The sequence below is a fragment of the Lynx canadensis genome, chromosome F2 (assembly GCF_007474595.2).
Source record: "Lynx canadensis isolate LIC74 chromosome F2, mLynCan4.pri.v2, whole genome shotgun sequence".
Taxonomy (NCBI): Eukaryota; Metazoa; Chordata; class Mammalia; order Carnivora; family Felidae; genus Lynx; species Lynx canadensis.
The window spans coordinates 29,367,368-29,390,809 of NC_044320.2; positions in this window are offsets into that span (position 1 = coordinate 29,367,368).

Consider the following 23,442-nt stretch of genomic DNA (forward strand, 5'->3'; position numbering starts at 1 on the left):
TTTTCCTTTTTCTCTTTTTCTTTTTTGTCCTTCCCTTTTTACTCTAATCCATAAAGCTCCTTTCAACAACCAGACCAAAATACACCTAAGACATAGCATCATTTATTTCATTTTGTGTGTGTGTGTTATTTTTAATTTTTTAATTCTATTATTTTTACCTTATTTCTTTTCTTCCTTCAAAATGATGAAATGAAGGAATTCACCCCAAAAGAAAGAGTAGGAAGAAACGACAAGCAAGGACTTAATCAACACAATTACAAGCAAGATGTCTGAACCAGAATTTAGAACCATGATAATAACAATACTAGTTGGGGTCCAAAATAGATTAGAATCCTTTTCTGCAGAGATAAAATAAGTAAAAGCTAGTCAGGATGAAATAAAAAATGCTATAACTGGGCTGCAATCTCGAATGGATGCCACGGTGGGAAGGATGAATGAGGCAGGACACAAAATCAGTGATATAGAGGACAAACTTCTGGAGAATAATGAAGCGGAAAAAAAGAGGGAGACTAAGACAAAAGAGCATGATTTAAGAATTAGAGAAATCAGTAACTCATTGAAAAGGAACAACATCAGAACCATAGGGTCCCAGAAGATGAAGAGAGAGAAAAAGGCATAGAAGAGTTTTGTGGGCAAATCACAGCAGAAAACTTTCCTAACCTGGGGAAAGACAGAGACATCAAGATCCAAAAAGCATAGAGGACTCCCATTTTTTAACAAAAACCAACCATCAACAAGATATATCATAGTCAAATTCACAATACTCAGGCAAGGAAAGAATCATGAAAGCAGCAAGGGAAAAAAAGTTCTTAACCTACAAGGGAACACAGATCAGGTTTGCAGCAAACCTACCCAAAGAAACTTGGTAGGCCAGAAAGGAGTGGCAGTTTATTCAACGTGCTGAATTGTAAAAATATGCAGCCAAGAATCCTTTATCCAGCAAGGCTGTCATTCAAAATAGAAGGAGAGATGAAAAGTTTTCCAGACAAACAAAAATTAAAGGAGTTCATGACTACAAAACCAGCCCTGCAAGAAATTTTAAGGGGGACTCTCTGAGGGGATAAAAGACCAAAAAAGAAAAGAAAAAAGAAAGAAAGAAAGAAAGAAAGAAAGAAAGAAAGAAAGAGAAAAAGAAAAAGAAAAAAGACCAAAAACAACAAAGACTAGAAAGGACCAGAGAACACTACCAGAAACTCCAACTCTACAAGGAACATAATGGCAATAAATTCTTTCAGTACTTGCTCTAATCATCAATGGACTAAATGCTCCAATCAAAAGACATAGGGTGACAGAATGGATAAGAAAACAAGATCCATCTATATGCTGTTCACAAGAGATCCACTTTAGACCTAAAGACATCTTCAGATTGAAAGTAAGGGGATAGAGAATAATCTATCACGCTAATGGTTGACAAAAGAAAGCCATAGCAGTCATACTTATATCAGACAATCTAGATTTTAAAATAAAGACTGTAACAAGAGATGAAGATGGGCATTATATCATAATGAAGGGGTCTATCCACCAAGAAGACCTAACAATTGTAAACATTTATGCTCCAAATGTGGATGAAACCAAATAAATATATCAATTAATCACAAACATAAAGAAACTCATTGATAATAATACCAAAATAGCAGGGGACTTCAACACCCCACTTACAGCAATGTACATACCATCTAAACAGAAAATCAACAAGGAAACAATGGCTTTGAATGACAAACTGGACCAGATGGACTTAACAGATATATTCCATGAATATATGGATGAACATTTCATCCTAAAGCAGCAGTGCACATGGAACGTTCTCCAGAATAGATCACATACTGGGACACAAACCAGCCCCCAACAAGTTCGAAAAGACTGAGATCATACCATGTATATTTTCAGACCACAACCCTATGAAACTCGAAATCAACCACAAGAAAAAATTTGGAAAGATTACAAATACTTGGAGACTAAAGAACATCCCACTAAAGAATGAATGGGCAAACCAAGACGTTAAAGAGAAAATTAAAAGGTACATGGAAGCCAATGAAAATGATAACACCACAGCCCAGAACCTCTGGGACACAGCAAAGGCGGTTATAAGAGGGAAGTATATAGCAATCTAGGCCTTCCTAAAGAAGGAAGAAATATCTCAGATACACAACCTAACCTTACACCTTAAAGAGCTAGAAAAAGAACAGCAAATAAAACACCAAGCCAGCTCAAGACAGGAAATAATAAAGATTAAAGCAGAAATCAATGCTCCAAAATTAACAGTAGAACAGATCAATGAAACCAGAAGCTGGTTCTTTGAAACAATTAACAAAAGTGATAAACCACTGGTCAGTTTGATCAAAAAGAAAAAGGAAAGGACCCAAATAAATAAAGTCAAGAATGAAAGAGGAGAGATCACAACCAACACAGCAGAAACACAAACAATAATAAGAGAATATTACCAGCAATTATACACCAAAGGAAAAAAAAGGCTATCTGGAAGAAATCGACAAATTCCTAGAAACATATAAACTACCAAAACTGAAACAGGAAGAAATAGAAAATTTGAACACACCCATAACCAGCAAAGAAATTGAGTTAATAACCAAAAATCTACCAAAAAACAAAGATTCCAGGGTCAGATGGCTTTCCAGGGGAATTCTACCAAATACTTAATGAAGAGTTAACACCTATTCTCTTGAAGCTGTTCCAAAAAAATAGAAATGGAAGGAAAACTTCCAAACTCTTTCTAGGAAGCCTGCATTACCTTGATTCCAAAGCCTGACAAAGACCCCACTAAAAAGGGGAACTATAGACCCACTTCCCTGATGAACATGGATGAAAAAATCCTCAACAAGATATTAGCCAACTGGATCCAACAGTACACTAAAAGAATTATTCATCACGCCCAAGTGGGATTTATTCCTGGGATGCAGGTTCAATATCTGCAAAACAATCAATGTGACTCATCACATCAATAAAAGAAAGGACAAGAACCACATGATCCTCTCAATAGGTGCAGAGAAAGCATTTGACAAAATTCAGCAACCTTTCTTGATAAAAACCATAAAGAAAGTAGGGATAGAAGGATCATACCTCGAGATCAAAGAAGCCATATATGAAAGACCCAATGCTAATATCATCCTCAATGGGGAAAAACTGAGTTTCCCCCCTAAGGTCAGGACTAAGACAGGGATGTCCACCCTCACCACTGTTATTCAACATAGTATTGGAAGTCTTAGCCTCAGCAATCAGACAACACAAAGAAATGAAAGGCGTCCAAATTTACCAGGAGGAGGTCAAAATTTCACTCTTCCCAGATGACATGATACTCTATATGGAAAACCCAAGAGATTCCACCAAAAAACTGCCAGAACTGATCCATGAATTGAGGAAAGTGGCAGGATATAAAACCAATGCACAGAAATCAGTTGCATTCCTATACACCATTAATGAAGCAACAGAAGAAGAAATCAAGGAATCAATCCCATTTACAATTGCACCAAAACCCATAAAATACCTAGGAATAAATGTAACCAAAGAGGTGAAAAATCTATACACTGAAAACTATAGAAAGCTTATGAAAGACATTGAAGAAGACACGAAAAAATGGAAAAATATTCCATATTCCTGGATAGGAAGAAAAAATATTGTTAACATGTGAATACTACCCAAAGCAATCTACATATTCAATGCAATCCCTCTATCAAATATCCCCTACCAAAATAACACCAGCATTCTTCACAGAGCTAGAACAAACAATCCTAAAATTTGTATGGAACCAGAAAAGACCCCAAATAGCCAAAGCGATCTTGAAAAAGAAAATCAAAGCAGGAGGCATCACAATCCCAGACTTCAAGCTGTATTATAATGTTGTAATCATCAAGAGAGTGTGGTACTAGCACAAAAACAGACACTCAGATCAATGGAACAGAACAGAGAACCCAGAAATGGACCCACAAACGTATGACCAACTATGACAAAGTGGGAAAGAATATCCAATGGAATAAAGACAGTCTCTTCAGCAAGTGGTGCTGGGAAAATTGGACAGCGACATGCAGAAGAATGAATCTGGTCCACTTTCTTACACCGTACACAAAAATAAACTCAAAATGGATGAAAGAACTAAATGTAAGACAGGAAGCCCTCAAAAACCTTGAGGAGAAAGCAGGAAAAACCTCTTTGACCTTGGCCGCAGCAACTTCTTACTCCACACGTCTCCAGAGGCAAGGGAAACAAAAGCAAAAATGCACTATTGTGACCTCATCAAGATTAAAACTTTCTGCACAGCTAAGGAAACAATCAGCAAAACTAAAAGGCAACCGACAGAATGGGAAAAGATATTTGAAAATGACATATCAGATAAGGGTTAGTATCCAAAATCTATAAAGAACTTACCAAACTCAATATCCAAACAACAAATAATCCAGTGAAGAAATGGGCAAAAGACATGAACAGACACTTCTCCAAAGAAGACATCCTGATGGCCAACGGACACATGAAAAAATGCTCAATATCACTCATCATCAGGGAATACAATTGAAAACCACAATGAGATACCACCTCAGACCTGTCAGAATGGCTAACATTAACAACTTGGGCTACAACAGATGTTGGCAAGGATGCAGAGAAAGATGATATCTTTTGCACTGCTGCTGTGAATGGAAACTGGTGCACCACTCTGGAAAACAGAATGGAGTTTCCTCAAAAAATAAAAAATAGAACCACCCTATGACTCAGCAATTGCACTACTAGGTATTTATCCAAGGGATATAGGTAACCTGTTTTAAAGGGGAACATGCACACCAATGTTTGTAGCAGCACTATCGACAATAGCCAAAGTATGGAAAGAGCCCAAATGTCCATCGATGGATGAATGGACAAAGAAGATGTACTACATATATACAATAGAGTATTACTTGGCAATCAAAAAGAATGAAATCTTGCCATTCCTGACTACAAGGATGGAACTGGATGGTATTATGCTAAGTGAAATTAGAGAAAGACAAATATCATATGATTTCACTCATATGAGGACTTTAAGATACAAAACATATTAACATAAAGGAAGGGAAGCAAAAATAATATAAAAACAGGGAGGGGGACAAAACATAAGAGACTCTTAAATATGGAGAACAAACAGAGGGTTACTAGAGAGGTTGTGGGAGGGCAGATGGGCTAAATGGGTAAGGGGCATTAAGGAATCTCTTCCTGAAATCATTGTTGCATTATATGCTAACTACTTGGATGTAAATTTAAAATAAATAAAGAGAAAAAAATTTTTAGCCAAAATTTAAAATTGCTTTAAATACTTATGTAAAATATAATTACAATAATATTTCCTTAATTTCTATTTTCGTGTCCAACTAAAGGCAAAATTGCAGTAATTTGTGAACATAAACCTTATATATTTTAAATAATTTCAGATATACCAGATGGCTGTGTCTGTTAGTCTGGTAGACTAATTGCTATAACACAAGTTTTCAGAGGCTTAAGGCCATAAATAGTGAGTACTTATTGAGCCTAATAAGTGTTGTTGAAGGGGATGTGGGCAGGGACTTCTCCATGCAATCATTCAGAGATCCAGTCTTTTCGATTTTATTCATCCCCCTCTTCTATCCAGAAAATCCTCTTCACTTGGTCCATATGTAGAAAAAAACAATGAAAATTGTAGGTGGGATGTTTTTATGAACCAAACCTAGAAATAGCAACATCATTGACCTCTTCTTGTGTTGGCCAAAATCCCATCAAATGGTCATACTATTTAATAATAAGAAAAACTGAAAAAAAGGTTGTTTGGAAGAAGGCAAAAAGAAATATTGGTGATCTCTGATATTGTTTGCCACAGTGGCTAAAAGATACTTTAATATAAATATTTGGAAAGGTAGAACCAGCTTCCATAGCTCTATATGGAAGGGCTAGTAGTCGAAAACTGCTGTCAAGTAAACACTTGCAGTTATAGGAACAACAGCAGTTTTAAATGTAAAATGAACTTAAAATATTGGAGCATAGTATCTAATGGGAAATTTGACATAATCACAACAGAATGAAGAATTAATAATGTTGACTCAAGAGCAAAGTAATTTGATTGTGCAATGTTTGTGGATATATTCAAAGGATGGTTGCCAAAAGAAACTATAATATTAATATTATTCATTCCATAGTGTATTTTAAGTATTGTTATATTGGATTTGTTTTTTTTGTGTTAGTATAGAAAATAAATAAGTAATTACATTAGTTTCCATCAGCTTTTCACTTAGATGGAAAACTATATAGCTTATTAAATTATAAAAGAACAGAGAGTACAATTATACTTCACTTGAGTGGTTAAAAAATTATGTGGTTATATTGCAGAGAAATGTTAACAATATCAATACAGATGCCTATCTTTTCATTTTTACATTTTATTTGGTTATTTTTTAGTGTGTATATTTTATTTGCAATGTTTTAAAATTTTTAATAGGTAATATACATGTTTCAAAACACATGCTTTAAAAAAAACTAAAAGTAAATAGCATACAGTAAAAAGCCTTGATAATATCTTATCTGTTAATCACCCTGTTCCAAACCCTAACCCTAACACATGAACACTTTTTTAAGTTTCTTATCAGTCTTTTCAGAGATTCCCTTTACAAATAGAAGCAAATATAGTGATTTTTAAATAAAAAGCATTCTTTTCTGCATGTTTTTTTTAAATAAAAGGTGAAAGATTTGATAAGAAAAGAAACAATAGTATGTTTGTTTGTTTTCACTGAACAATATACCTTAGAGATTTTTCTCTATCAGTGCAAACAGAACTTCCTTATTCTTTTCTTAAAAAAGTGCTTACAGTAACTAGTTAGTAACAATCAGGAGAAGCACATTCAGAATAGTGGTTTACTTTGATGACAAATGGTTGTTCTTTAAAGACCAATGGACATAGACAAAATCCATTAAGGTGAAAGGCTATTTCAAATACTCAACAGTTCACACCAAATTTCAAAAATGGTATTTTAAAGAGCTAAGTGTTTGTATCCACTGCCAGCAATGCAATGCCTACTTTATGATGACTTGAAACAAAGCAAATGCTTGTAAGAGAAAACCTATATTTTAATTTTGTCTAAGTTGACTCTGTCAACAGTCCGGTAATATTTTCCTCCTAATACAATATTCCCTCTATATATGGCTGTTACTGGGAGCCACACAGTTTAGGTAATGAGGATGTAAGTTAGAGAGAACCTGATGCAGTTTAACTAGACAATAACTTTTGACTTCTCTCTCACTATGCTAATAGTTATATCTAAAAAATAGCAATTTTTAAAAAGATACCGTTTCCAATTTCTTTATTACCTTTAACTTTTGGAAATGAATTCCATAAAACTACAAAATTAGCAAATGTCTTGAAATCTATCCATAAAACAAATTACCTCTCATTTGAACCTCTCATTTATTAGTGTACAACTCAATCTTAAAAAACAAACAAACAAACAAAAAAAAACCTGGCTCTCTTTCCAAAGATAGTGTTCTACTGGTCTTTAAAAAAGGAAACTTTATTTTAACTTTATACCCATCTCATACCCCAATTTCAAAACTCATCATTTATTTATACTGGTCATGGACATTTCCAAAATGAAATTTTATATTTTGTTCCCAAAGTTTCCATTTATCTGAAAACTGATGTGTTCCTTTATTGAAGAAGTTTGGCCTGCTGGTGTTGGTGTATAGGTCCAATATTCTTCATGCTCATCTTTACATCTGGAAGTATTTCCTGTGGTTCACTATCTTTATCTCCATTAAAAGCTGCTGCTACTAAAAGGACTTTTGGAGCAAGAGTTGGAACTATTTCTTTGGCTTACTTAATCCAGGTTTGATGGAATCTTTGTTGTCTGATTATGGTAAATTCAGACTTGCAGATTTTCATAAGCTTTGTTTGTTTGTCTGCAGCTTCTGGAGCTCACAGCTTCTCAGCATGGCAACTGGAACTTTCTCCTCCATTACTCTGGTGGCTCCAGACTTCTCTCCTGGCTATCCATCCACCATTTTCCCTGCAGCCATACAATGACATAACCTCTTTATTTTATTTCAGTTTTTTTTTTCCATTGTATGAATACACCGATCCCCTTTTTGATAAGAAACTTGGGTGTTTTCAATTTTTTTATTACAAACAATATGTCATTTTATACTGATGCCAATATATCTACATGATAATTCTCCAAAGTGGGATTGCTGGCCCCAAACTATAAATTACTGTATTTGTGATTTTGATGGTATCAGTTCTCCTCCATGGTCAATCCAATTGGCAATACATGAGAATGCCCTGAATACGTGATTCTGAAATACGGTTTTTCTAGCTTTTTTATTAACATGTCCTAAAAACTGTTTTACTATAATAAGTACACATTAGTCTGCTTTGCATCCCTGATAATCGGACTTTGGTCCCTAATATTATTTTCCAGTTAAAAGAACTAGGATTCTACAGAAAGTAGGTAATACGCCATTTGGGGACATAAAAAAATCAAGATGGTCTGGAATATCTGGTTGCCAGGAAAACAAAGATGTTGTCTAAGTTTCTGGGACTCTATTAGATAGTAGAATTAGCTTAAATGAATTCCTACTTGCCAAGTTGTGATAACTGGATTACCAGAAGAAGAATAATATTATAGTTACTTAACGCAAGGCAAGTGTGTGGAAGATATGAATCAATCAATCATGATACTCAAAAAATTAGAATTTTTACTTTCTTCAAATAGTGAGTATTGTCTTTAGCTTGAGTCTATTCAGATGAAAACAATATATTTATTTGTGTGTTTATTTTCCTGATGGATAAAATCCACAATGCTAACATAGTAAGTCACTATTAATGAAGATTTTAAAGAAGTGCTTCCCCAAATTTGAAATATCCTTGCCCAAATGATAGAGGTAGATATGCCCTCTGTGAAACTTCACAAATGCTATAAAATTTGACTTTGCACATCACTGATAATTAGCAGAGGGTAGTAGGACATCAATACAGGTTTTTAAAAAATGTTAAACACCTTAATATTTCTGACAAGTGAAAAACAAAAAACAAAGTAGACTCAATGACTGGATATTTTGCCATGATTCTCCTAGGTAGAAAAAAAAAAAAAAACATCCAAAGAAATATGGGACTCGTATTCCAAAAATATCTATGAGACTTTCTGCTAAAATTCAGTGTTTTTCACCTACAAATCAAAGATGTATTATAAGTTACCTTGATAAATTATGATAAAACATTAAGGAAGTAGGTAAAGGCATTCTATGCACACATGAGAGGTTCCCAACAGCCTAACCAAGAAAGCTATGACATGATCTACAGCCAGAATATTGAGTCCTCAACAAGACTGACTGGAGAAAGATGTCTCTTTGATTTCAAGGAAGGGACAACAGAAGGGATGATAGCTACTCCCCACTATCACTGCAGTGTCAAATTCTAAGCCTGGATTCATATATCTCATTGTAAGAAGACATTTACCCAGACAGTGTAACAATACAATAGCAAGCAGTTTGAGTGTTTTGTTTCTTTAGATTTTTAGCTTCCGTGTAATTTACATATAGATAAGTGTGCAAATCACGAATGCACACAAAATATTCATAAAGTGAGCACACTACTTTAACCACATCCCAGGTCGAAAAGTAGATTATCATCAGCTGTCCCAAAAGCCCACCTGTGGCCCATCTTAACCAAAATCCCTTCTGTCCTATACCAAGATTACCACCAACCTCATTCCTCATGCCATAGATGATCAGTTTTATTAAAGAATATTGAAATATTGCATATATACAAAATAGCATACAAATCACATGTACAACTCTGAATTTTCACAAAGTGGAAACGCCCATATAATCAGCATCCAGTTATGATACTAGAAAAAACAAGTCCAAAAAAATTTTCCAACATCTTAAAAGTCTCCACCACTATAACTTGTAACATCCCTTTCTGGACTTCGTGTACATGGAATCACAATTGCAAGCATTTCTTTATGTCCACCCTCTCTGCTTCAACATTATGTTTGTAAGATTCATCCATATTTTTGTATGTAGCTGTAGTTTATTTTCATTGCTGTTTAGTACATGTTTTACTGATAATCTGCAATTTATTTATCCTTTTTGTCATTGATGGGCATTATGGTTATCTGTCATTTGAACTATGATGAATAGTGCTCCTCTGGGCATTCTTGCTTGTGAGTGTTTTTGACAGTCTTACAATGAGCCCACTAGAGTGCTCTTTGATGCTTACTCTGTTAGGGGATTGCAATTACAGAAGTCAGACTGAATGCGGTAGTAACCTCTCCTCTAGCAAAACAAACCAAACAAACAACTTAAGAGAAGAAGAACTGCTTTTTGGTTCAAAGAAAAGTTTCCTAATGCAGTCACTGAAACCATGTTGTTAGCCAACAATCACCTTGGTTGTCCCATCATTGCTTCATTATTGCTTTTGGAATATTTGGGACAATCATCAGCTTTAACTGATTTTTTAAATGTTTGTTTGTTTGTTGATATATATATTTAGAGCATGGAAGGGGGTGGGAGGCAGAGAGAATCCCAAGTAGGCTCTGCACTTTAAGCTTTCAGTGCAGAGCCTGACACAGAGCTTGAGCCCATGAACCTTGAGATCATAACCTGAGCTGAAATAGAGTCAGACACTTAACACATTGAGCCACCCAGACACCCCTCATTGGCTATAACTTTTGAGATAAAGGACTTTAGGAATTCATAAGAAATGGATGTGGCTATGACAGATGAATACCATTGGGCATTTACAATATAAAGAGCTTTTTTTCTTGTTACTGTTATTATCCTAATGGTTTACCATTGTGGTGGTGATTTAAATGCTCCAACATGCTGGATCTGGGCTAAAATTCATTTTCAGAGAGGCAACCCCATAAGCCGTTATCTTTTACATGGGATGGCATGTGTGACAATTGGAAACTCTGGATATGTACCACCTTATGATTTGTTTTCCCAAGTTATTTTTCTCTTCCTATTTCTTTACCTAGACTACTCACTGACTTTCATCTGCTTCTTTTTAGTCACAGTACAGGAAATGGTATATGAAACATGCCATCTCTACTTTAGAGACTAAAACCTCCACTGTTCCTTTGTTCCCACCCCTTTTAATTTTACTTTCAGGATGCTGACCTGAAAATTCTGTCACCCTTTGCTTTGCAGTTTCACCCTCTCATAACACTCATGAGTTTTACTAACTCATAAACGTGATCAAGTTTCTATCACTAAAAAAAAAAAAAAGAAAAGAAAAAAAAAAGAAAAAAGCCTCAATCCTGTGTTCCCTTTCAAAAAGAGCAGGGAGCTCTCCTTCAATCCTATGTCCCCTTTAAATACTTCCAGCCTTCCCTACTCCAAGTCAGGCTCCTTGACTGATTGCATTCACTATTTCCACCTTCCTTACCTCTGTGACTTGCCAATTCATAGCAATCTGGCTTTGGCTCCCACTGCTTCTATATAAATATACTTTGGCACATATCCCCAGTGGCATTCCACTTGTCAAATTCAGTGACCCTTTTTTATATTACATCTTACTTGACCTCATCAGCATTTGGCACTTCTGAGCACTTCCTTTGTGAAGCTCTCATCTCTTTTCCTCTAGGACACCATTTCTCCCAGTGTTCTTCCTAAATTTTCTTCCTAGTTTATTGTTTCCTTTCCTTTATCTCTTCCCTTAAATGTATGTGTTGCTCCAAGGTTCTATCATTGGCCCTTTGCTATTCATTATCTATACATTATATGCCCACGATTACTCATTTCTATGGTTTCAACTATCCTATCTCTAATGCAGATTCTTTTTTGGGTTCCAAATGCATCTGTGCAATGGCATGGTGGACATACTCACCAAAGGGCATCTCAAAATCAGTTTTTCAAAACTGGAGTCAATATTTCCCCAAGTATTCCATATGTGTCATTCGTCCAACTGAACCAAAAACCTGTAAGTCATTCCAAACTTATCTTCTCTCCCCCCACTCCTCATTAAATTTGTGACAACAGCCAATCCTATTAATTCTATTGCTATACTTTTTTAGTAGTTTTGACATTCTCTCTATCAGTCATAAGCAGAGAGGGAAGTTCTAAATCTTCATTTTTCAGACACTTTCAATGCTGTTGTAAAAATCTCATAAAAGAGGTTTTTAATATTTAATATTACATATTTCTCATAGACTTTTCCACTGACAGAAAACATCTCCCATATCTTCTTTTGTTGGGAGTGAGTATACCCCCTCTTAGATACTGCAGAGAAAATGCTAGGTAGAGCCAAGCAGCCATTATAGTCATTTCTTATTAACAACCACATTAATGTAAGTTCTTAAATATGGTTACCAGATAAAATACTATACACCTAGATAAATGACTTTCAGATAAACAAACAAACAAAAATTTATTATAAGTATGTACCATTCAATATTGGGACATACTTATACTAAAAAAAAAATCATTGTTCATCTGAGATTCAAATTTAACTGGGCATTAAGTAAGTCTGACAACCCTAGTTAAAGCTCTTTTTATTCCAAACCCATACCTTCTAGGATGCAGGAAAAAAACTCTGGGGATCTAGAGCCACCAGATAGTCATCATTGTCACAACCAAAAAATTATTTAGAACACCTCCAATTTGCACTATGTTGGGGTTTAAGTCACTTACCCTGGTGCCTGTGAAACACCTGGCCATTATTATGACCATATCACATTTCCTCTTTCCACTTAAGTCTCCTACCCAAACCCAACCTGGCCCTGGAATGTGTCCAGATCGAGACAGTAAAGCCTGACTAATTTTTATGCCGAAGAATTGTCATCTTGTGGAGTTAACCCCTACCTCTCAAGATCATAAGTTGCCTTAGGTATTCCCCTACACATTATTTTTTCCAGCCACTGGATACTGATTCCTCTTTCAGTCCTAATTGTATTTACAAACAACAAGAATTTGGGTTATTCCTTTGAACTATACAACTCCTCAAGAAATTTACTTAGATATTCTTTGTCTGCTTCTTTATGCAGTTACCTGGTGGACAGCACACTGAGGCGATTCTCCTAGTCAGAAATCAAAGGGCATGCTTGGCATAATCCATCCTAAGGAGCTGTTATGTGAGTCATTATATACATTTCAGTCACTGTAAATACTTCCCTATCCGTATTCTGGGACATCAGGCAGACTTTCATGGAAGCACCAGTTTAATTGGCTTTGAGTCCACATGCAGAATTCTTCCTGCAAGGCCACTTGAATTCTCTCTCATAAGTGAAGAATTTTGCTTCCTGAGGGTTCTCTACTTGTGTTGTCTCTAGGAACCATCCAAACCACCACTCAAAATTCCTTCCCCCATCTCTGGAAGAGATCTTGCTCTACATTATCCCATTTTTGGGTGCTAGTAGATACAAGTTCTATTGTCAGCCCCACAGAAAGAATGAAATACATACATGATTTGACCTTAACAAGTTGAACTAGACTAAAATTTATAACTAGTCTCAAAATATTCTCTGTCCTCCCACAATATTTTTTCTCTTCTAGAAAGAACCCACATTTCTAAAACAAGTGGCATATTTATGAGCCAGGATTAAAAACAACTTTGGGGTCATAACTTATTAAGTTTTCATAACTTATTCATTGACCTAAGGGTGTCTAAGCCTGGTCTTCAACTGGACCATCTAGTGCAAAAATCAGTTCTTTCAAAAACTTTAATTCCAATTTAAGTATTGTTCACATTGCTCTCTGGAGCAAAGGTACTCATAATTGATTGATTGACTGATTTCTAAATATACTTCAGGCAGCTTACTGAGAGATTGACATATATTTTCTTATTTACTCATTACATCACTGTATGTATTTCTATTATGTACTAGGGCTCAGAGAAAATTAGTACCTTAAATTGGGCATCATAGCAAAAAAGTGGCAAAGCGGGGATTTGAACCTAGGTCTGTCTGACTGAAAGTCCACCTCTAGTGATTACACTATATCCCACTACAATGGGGATAGCCAAAGGGAAAAAGTACAAGAAAGGCCTAAATAAGGATATGGTGCCAAAACTTAACCTTGTCTATTTGGGAATATATGGTTTCATCCTTGCCCTGCCTCTGACACTTTCTTGTCTATTAGAATGGGAGGGTCAGGGGTAAAAGCCTAACTTACATATACTCTCTTATTTCCCCATCCTCGGAATGTCCAGTATGACATACATTTCCTTTTTTTCCATTGTGGGAAATATTTCTATGTCTTGGATCATGAAAAAATAAAAATGGTATAAATTTGAGGACAAAGTAAAGTTGATAAAAGACTGAGATATATATAAGTTGGAAGTTACAACATAGAAGAGAAAAAAATGGGTAAAAGAATCTCTGAATAGTTGCTAATATTAATGTATTATATGGATGAAAGGGCATAAAAGATGATTCAATCAATTCATTCCTAATATTTAAAATAGTTTTGAAAACAGAAATAATAATGTAATGAAATGAACATCAGATATTGATCCATTCTGATTCCTTATTGAATAGGATTTAACAGACTGAAGAAAATCTCAGAAAATTCTAGATACTAGAATCATAGAACATTCAAGTAGGCATATATACATGATATTAACTCGCTATAAAATAATATTAGATGTAATTTGGTAAGCAAACCAGACACCAGGTGGGACACTTAACAAATATTGATTATATCAGTTAATCAATACAGTAATTATGTTAAGGTGTGTATTATTATCTTCATTTTTCACATGAGAAAACAGAATCTCAAGTTACTTATCATATAGCTAAAAGTTGGCTGGGCTATTAAAGCTAGGGTTGCTGGACAAAGGTCCTTCTCCTTCTTCTTCACCTTATTCTTTCTAGACTATCCCTGTCATAGTGTAGAGGACATATGCTCAAGTATCTCTAGAGTGATTACTTATTATAAGTAGACTCCACAAATAGATCAATGCAAATTTTAAATTAATATGCAGCTGAGATGTATTAATTATCTTAACAATAAATTCAGAACAGTTCTAATTATGAACATATTAAGCCAAAGTTTGGGGAACTGCATTAAAATGTTGAGTAGTTAAAACATTAAAGTTGGAGAAAAGTAAGTAGGCAAGTCATTAAAAACTATTTTTCGTGTTTCTTTTCCACACTGCAAGTTTCCTTTACAGGAACAGTTAGTAGCTCCTGACACCAAGTGGCCACTTTATGTACTGCTCTTAATATTCTTGAAGACTAACTGCCCTAGCAAGGGAAAAAAACAAGACAAAGAACAGTAAAATAAATGCATGTAATGAAATGCATTATTCCATTTGTTGCTATTTAACTATTTTAAGAACTGGAGAGTTTGGTTAGAGACACCAGTGTGTGATTATCAAATTCTTCATTATCTGGACTTAAACATGTATTTCTAGTTTTGTTGCTGGTACTCGCATGTGTGTCAGATTCTTGCCAGTGAACCAAGTGGTTTGTCTGAGCCCTTTTGAGCAGGATAACCAGCATTATAGCATGGTGATTAAGAAAAATTGGCCTCAGAATCAGGTGAATTTGGGTCTGCCCACCTTCTTGTGACTTCCACCAACTGCACTGTTGAGACCTCTTCTAGCCACATGTTAGCATGCATCCCACAGCAGCATGTACAGGACATCATTAGTGCCATGTTGGCCACCAGCTGATGCTTCTACAGCTGTGTGTTGTCATCGCCTCCACAACCACAGCTAATGCCTTGAAACCTTATGCCAATGGACGCTCTGTTCTTGAACTACAGATTCAGTGAAAAGTTATGCTTTATTGTCCACAGAAGCTGAAAAGATGTCCTTCTCCTTTTTTATGCAACACTCTGTCTCATGAACACCAACGTTCTGCCTTGCACCCCCAAATGTCTAGCAGAACTTTAATGAAATGGGGTCTTGCAAGTCTGTCACCAGCCATACCTGAATTCTAATAGTAAATATCACCTGGTTGTAAGCTGATATCTCTTTTGTATTCTTTTTTAAAATGAGGCATATGTTTGTTTATTTATTTGTTTGTTTGTTTATTAAAGTAAGCTCTACACTCAATATGGGGCTCGAACTCAACACTGAGATCAAGAGTCTAATGCTCTACCGACTTAACCTACCAGGCACACCCTCTCTTACATTCTTAACACATACTCTAGGTTTCAAAAAATTAATCATATGCTATTGTGGCAATTGCACAAATATTCTATGGATACAAGAAGACATGACTATTTTTTCCTGAGGAGCTTATCAAAATGTATGGTAAACCTCCCTACAATATTATTATAAGCCTAAAATTATAAATTACTCTTCCCAATTATTTGACCTTGTCTCTGACAGGTGTGAATCATGTTTGCAAACATTCCTTAAGCTCTAGCAGTTCAGGAAGTACACAGATAATACTCAGGTGGATATGCTTGACAGGCTTTGAGCTACACAACCATTACGGAGAAAGAATAAACATTTTAACTTTAAAAAATATGTCACAGATAATGTATTATTTCATATAAATTTTTCACTGACAAGAGGAACTTTTAGGGTTATACATAATTTTAAATGAAATTGTACTTTTATATTAATATTTTCTTCTGAGGTAAACCAGAATCCATCATATATTTCAGATTTTTTTGCTAGAACTTTTCAAAAACTTCACATAAATATATTATACATGCTTTTCTGTATAAAAGGGGGGCTTTCTTGATTGATTAATTCCATAAAGACTATCCATATAAGTGAGCTTTTATAAGTTCTAGGAAACCTAGTCAATCAATGACAACAGTAGCTCAAATGCATTACAGCAATGAGTCATGATATTGATGTAAATGTTCTATATGAAACAGCACTAAGATGAATTATATTTTAATATTTTAAAAATATTTGTTGAAAAGATGACTTTGTTAGTTTCCAGGAAAAAAAAAAAACAAATAAGTTTTCTCTTCTCTCTCTCTCTCTCTCTCTCTCTTTTTCCTGGAAGAAGATGCTATGTATTAGAGAATTAGAAAAAAGAAAGTAAGTAACCAAAAGTTTGTTACAAAACCTGAGTCTTTTAAAGAAAAAATGCGGGGCGCCTGGGTGGCGCAGTCGGTTAAACGTCCGACTTCAGCCAGGTCACGATCTCGCGGTTCGTGAGTTCGAGCCCCGCGTCAGGCTCTGGGCTGATGGCTCAGAGCCTGGAGCCTGTTTCCGATTCTGTGTCTCCCTCTCTCTCTGCCCCTCCCCCGTTCATGCTCTGTCTCTCTCTGTCCCAAAAATAAAAATAAAAAAAACGTTAAAGAAAAAATGCATTTATGATAGAGTGTGGAAAGGGGAAAATAGTATCTTTCTGGTGGAGAATCCTGGCAGGATTAACCAAATGATGAAGGAACATCAATACCATATGGATATCATGTATCCCCTAGTAGAACATAAGAAAGTCACTTACTTCACCTCTGTGGCATTTTCCCAAAAACCAAAAGCCCCAGTGTAATCATGAGAAAAACAGCAGACAAGCCCTCAATTGAGGGACATTGTACAAATGCCTGACCAGTGATCTTCAACACTGTCAAGGTTGTGAAAGATAAGAAAAGGTTAAGAAGCTGTCAGAGAATAGAAGAGACTATGGAGACATGATAACTATATGCAATATTGTACCTTGAAGTGGATCTTGGAAGAAAAAGAGGATGTTAATGGGAAAACCAGTGAAAATCAAATATTTATGTGATTTAATTAAAGGTAAAAAAAAAAAGTATCTCTGAGCCACACAAAAAGGACAATATACTTGAAGTGAGTTTTTCAATTGTAATAGGTTATAATGGATTATTCAGTCTTTAGCAAACTATCAAAAGCCTGCAGAGAATTGTGACAGTATTGCTCAAGTCAAAGAAATTTCTTTTTTAAATATGTTTTTTCAAGTTTTGTTTATTTATTTTGAGAGAGAGAGAGCACGTACAAATGAGCATGAGCAGGGGAGGGGCAGAAAGGGGGAGAAAGAGAGAATCCCAAGCAGGATCTGCACTGTCAGTGCAGAGCCCAATGTGAGGCTCGAACTCACACACCCTGAGATCATGACCTGAGCCCAAATCAGGAGACAGACACTTAACTGACTAAGCCACCCAGGTGCTCCCCAAAGAAGTTTCTTAAAATAGGTATTTAGATCTTCTCTACTGCAATCCTACTCCTCTGGACATTGGAGTACGGACATTGTCACATAATCAAGAATTTCTGGGAAGCAATAAGAGATTTTAGTTGTGCAACTGTCTCAATAAATAGAGCATTAATTCAAGACATGAGGGCAGGAAGATATGATTTGTTATGGAAAATAATCAGTTTAGGTTTTTGACATGATGTATTTCAGGGACTTATGGCAGCAGTTCCATATTTGTGGCCTGGAGCTCAAGGGACAGAGCCACCAGGTGATATAGATAACAGAGACTTGGGAGTTACCAGCCTGGACTAGAGTGGGTCTCCCATGGCAAGTGACGATGGAGAGAAGAGAAGAAAACAGAGAGAATCCCTTTCAATTTTCCTGTTTCTCTCATCAATGTCATGAACACACAGTCATGAAACTCAAAAAAATGAGGTAGCTGACATCACTTATCCAGCCTAGATGTCTATAATAATTTCAACTTCAAGGAAACTCTGTGCAATAGTTACCTATAGTCACATGAAAAACTTAAGCAATCATTAGATTACTAACTTTTTCAGCAAGCTACAGATATTCCAGTCTATTATTTCACTCTTGTGCTACAGTGCTCATTTTGACATCTGATGGTGCAGGTGTAGTAAAAAGGCAAAAAACTATCCACAGGTTCATGCAGGCCTTGAAGTCAATATTAGAGGGTCAAAATGAGAGAATTTTTTTCTAGTATCTATATCCAGAAGAAATCCTACTTTTTTTATTGCTTGGTAATTGTCAAATTACAAATTGTTATGATTATATGTAACATACACTCTTATGTCCCAATCCTAAAGAAGGAAGACATCCTTAAAGCCACAAGTGTTTGTCCATATAGATTTCCCAGGCTTTTAAAAAAAGATTTTCCTGTAAATCATTTTAGATTTTTATAGGGGCCTATAGACTTTGAACAAAACTTAATGGTGCATTTTTAAAAGTCGAGATACTGGTTTTGGTGTTTGCACTGAATTCCTTTCAATGATGTCATTTTGTTTACATCCACCAGCTTTCCTGTAAGAGCTCTTTGAGGTAGCTCTGCATTGTCCAGCTTGGAGTCCAGAGTGATCCATCAATTGCTAGCAAGCTGGACTTTTGCCAAAAATGTTTAGATCGGGAATTGCTATAATTTCCCACAAGGCAGAATTTCCTGAAGGTGAATTTGACACTAGGAGATGGAAGAAGTATAGAGAAAGATGTGAAAGAGGAGGTAGCATACCAAAAAAGAAAGGAAACAAGAAAAAAAAAAGACATCTTAAAGAATAAGAACTAAAAGAATAAGAACTAAAAGAATTGGCAGCAGATTAATATTTGCCAAGTCCTTTGGGTTGAGCTCTCAAATCTAATTACGTTTTCTGAAAGGTTGAAGAGCATCTAGAATAATACTTCTTTGGACATTAGGTGAAGAGAGATCTAGGAAAATAAAATATTTAGGAGTGATCTAATGTGATGAAACAAACCTACTTGGAAAATAATTCAGGCAGCAGTGTTTGGACTAAATGAAAGACAGAATGGCCTTAAATGCCAAAGCTGGTCTCAGAAAACTTACTACTGTTCCTCGCTTTAGCCAGTCACTGTTCTACTCCTGCCTATGGCTCAGAATCTACCATGGTGGGGGTCTCACTTCTCCCAAGCTCCATAGTAATGCTGCTTACTTTTTTCATTGCTTGTATTGCATGACCAATATCTATTGTGTGGTTAGTTCCCATGTTAGACTATGAGCTCTCCTCTCATTCTGGCAACTTCCATTCCTGGAGAATTTATAAATCCTCACAATCACCCTGGAGGTTGTTAAAACTACCTCTTTTATTTATTTGTTTACATGTTTACTTCTCTCCTCACCAAACTGTAGGCCCCAGTAGTGCCAAGATCACATCTCCCTCATTCAATGAAATATCCCTAGGGCCTAGAATAGTGTCTGAAATGCATTGAGTGCCTAGTAAACATTGATTCAATAAAGAATGATTATAGAATCATTAGCCCCATTTCTTACAAGATCATATGGCACATAAGTGGCAAAGAAAGATCTGAACTCAGTTCTGTCTGACTTCAGAAATCAGCTGTGCTTAACTTCTGTATCAGTTAATGACTAAAACCTACTCACCATCCCAGGCCATCAACCAATCAATCAAATAATCAATATCAATCTACCACACATAATACACAGGCAGAAAAGAGGTTGTAACTGGAATAGCACATTCGTGTAACTTCCGTATCTCTACCCTAACATGTCTTAAGAACTGAAATGCTGAGAGCATTTAGGGTCTTCTATTAGTAGCCAGAATTTTTGGAATACTCAATCTGAACCAGGATTATTTTAACAATTTGAGGCATTTTCTCATATAATGCTTATTGCACAATCTGAGGAAAAGACTATTATTATTATAGATGATGCAACTGAACACAGAGAGTTTAAGTAATTGCACTACTTTACATACTGAGAGGGGCAGAAGTAAGATCTGAACCCATGATGTCTTCTGATCATGCTCTTAACCATGATCATGCTCTTAATCTCTCTGTGAACCTGACATATTGGGCAGGGGGTGGGGGATTAGGGGGGAGCAGTTAGCAAAGTAACCAGCTGTGTCTTTGCAAGGGTTAATTCTTCTTTCCAGTTCCTGAAACAATCTTAGAAATAGGAGGTGCTCATTAAATATTTATAGAATTAATGGATGAGTGAATCTGCTTAGCTATTGCCTTATAAAACTGTGAACCTAAGAGGATGGGGTTCAGTGGGAAAGTCAGAAGTCTTGAGCTTTGTATAATACTCCAGGATAGTGAGAATTAAAGAGAGGTATGTTAAAAGAGGGGTAGCTCAGTGGGCATGGAGAGGATGAGGGAGGCTCTTAAAAAATAAATGGGCAAATAAATGAGGTCAGAGGACTACTACAGCATATAGCTTTACTAATGGTGTCCCTGTCAATAAACTTTAATAAGTTCCTCTGAGACCAGCCTGGTGGCAAAAACATCACCAGTGAATGAAGCTTGCTTTAGTTCTCCACCTCTTGACAGATGTAACAAGTGAGGCATGTGGACCATGGATCTGGTTCATACATCCCTTCATGACAATGTCCCATCCTTTCAAAAAGTATGGTGAACATATAATTTATTGTTTACACCTGCATATATGGTCACCCATTAATAAATATCCTTTGAGTGGCTATGAGTCACCATGTTAGGTGTTTACCTATGAGTCACCATGTTAGGCCTATTATATAGGCCAAGCATGAGAAGATGCATACCTTCCATTTGGCTGTTAATTTGGGAAAAGAAAGGAAAGGGTTGTCATAGGAGGTATCAGGACAAAAATCTCAATTGAACTTGATGACTGACAAAATATAAGGTGAGAGAAAACAGAGTCAATGAGTAAGGACTGACTCAAAATAAGCATTGGAAAAGTCAAGAAAGGGACCTGGTTGAGGGAAAGGCATTGGTGAAAAAAGACAGTGATTTCAGTTTCAAACTATTGAATATTTGGAAATGGAATAACATCCAGATAGAAATATATATATAATTTAAAATATTATGGAGTTCTCTCTGTGGCAGTGATTGATGAAAACTTGAAAAACTCATTCCTTATTTGTGGATTCCAGTGTTCCTTGCATTAGGCCAGAAACTGGGGTTACAGAGGATGATTAAATTTATACTCTCTGGAGGAAAACCCCTATGAACCCAACTAGTGGCAGAAAGACAGAAAAAATTATGGTATAGTAAATAAATTAATATTCAAACCTCAATGGAAAAAGAAGAGGAAGCTTTAGAGAGGTAATTAATGAAATTATTATCAAGGAAGGAAATAAGTAATTATGTTAAGACAAATGTGCCAGAGTGGAGGTAAATTCAGAGAAAAGATGATGGCAAAAAGGAAATGGCCACCTCACCTAGGGAAAGCAGGACAGACTCTGATAATACTACACAGAAAATAAGATAATTAAAATTTTATCCACAGACCTTTTCTATTTTGTTCATTGCAGTATCCCCTGTGGTGAATATTAGGGGCAAATATAGGGGTTTAATCTTTATGTGTTAACCTGGAAATGTGACCACGGTTTTAAATGAGAAATGCAAAAGAAAGAGTATGTCATGAGCATTGCCAAATTATTTAAAAAAATGAATTAGGGGCTTTGTTGGGCATTTCCCACATTACAGTGTTTTTTTCAACTATGAAGATATGGGCCTGTTAAACTGTTACTGAAGAAGCATGATATAGTATAGGCCATTCTACTTCCATATATATCATATAACAAAGGGAATGAAACAGAACTTGGGAGCTTCTCTAGCCTATATATCTATCTATTTGGCGTTAAGTCATGAGAACCTCTTACATGCATGCTACTTAATACCAACCTCTCTTATAGATTAGATGGAAACCTATTGCTCAGTGTATCCCGTGAGAAAGTTTGTGATTGGATAACATCACCAACAAATATCTGAGAATAGAGGGGAGACAATCACTTCAACAGAGAGAGGAAAAAGTTGGATCCATGTGTTTAATTATAGCAAACTTCTTTCTTCTTCTTTCCTAGACTTTGGGGGTTGGGAGTAAGGAATGATCCTTAAATCATTGATTATGGTTTTGAGATGCTGATCCTAAAACTTTTATGAAGGACAAGAAAAGTCCAAGAAAAGCCAAGGATTTCTTGAAGTAAAGGGCTGTTATAAAGGGGAATTTTCTCTATTAGATATTGAGTTTGTAGGAAGTTGTGATAACTAGGAGAGTGCAATATTGCTACAGAAATAATCAATTGACCGAATTAGAACAGGGAACTCAGAAACAGACTAACATCTGTGGAAACCTGATATATGCAGAGGTAACAATGCAGACTCTGCGAAAAGGAGGACCTAATTATAAAGAATACTGGAAAAACTTATTTTCAATGAAAAGAATTACTTTAAAAATATTTAAAATTTACACACAATGTATGACTTAATGATTGCTGTAAAAAATAAAACAGGTAAAACTAAAATTTCCTTTAATCACTATCCCCACGGCCAGCACTTATGCTCCCTTTCCTTGAGCAGTAATAATAGCTAAATTTGTTTAGTTTGAAATGGAAATTTGGCCAAGGCACCATAAGACAAAAGGTACCACATGTCAAAGAAGGTGCTGGGCCATGTGCAATATTTATAAACAAGTATCAAGAAACAAGCTACCAGCCTCTTATCCCTTCACTCACATCAATGAAATAAAAGTATTAAGAGTTAGAAATTAGAATGGGGAGGTTTATTTGGAGAATGATGCATACTGAGTCCTAGGGAAGAGACTGAAGAACACTGTCCCCTGAAGCCCAGGAAAAGGGATTTGAGAAACTCAGTATATGTCACATGCAATGCAAAGACGAGAGTGGATGGGGAT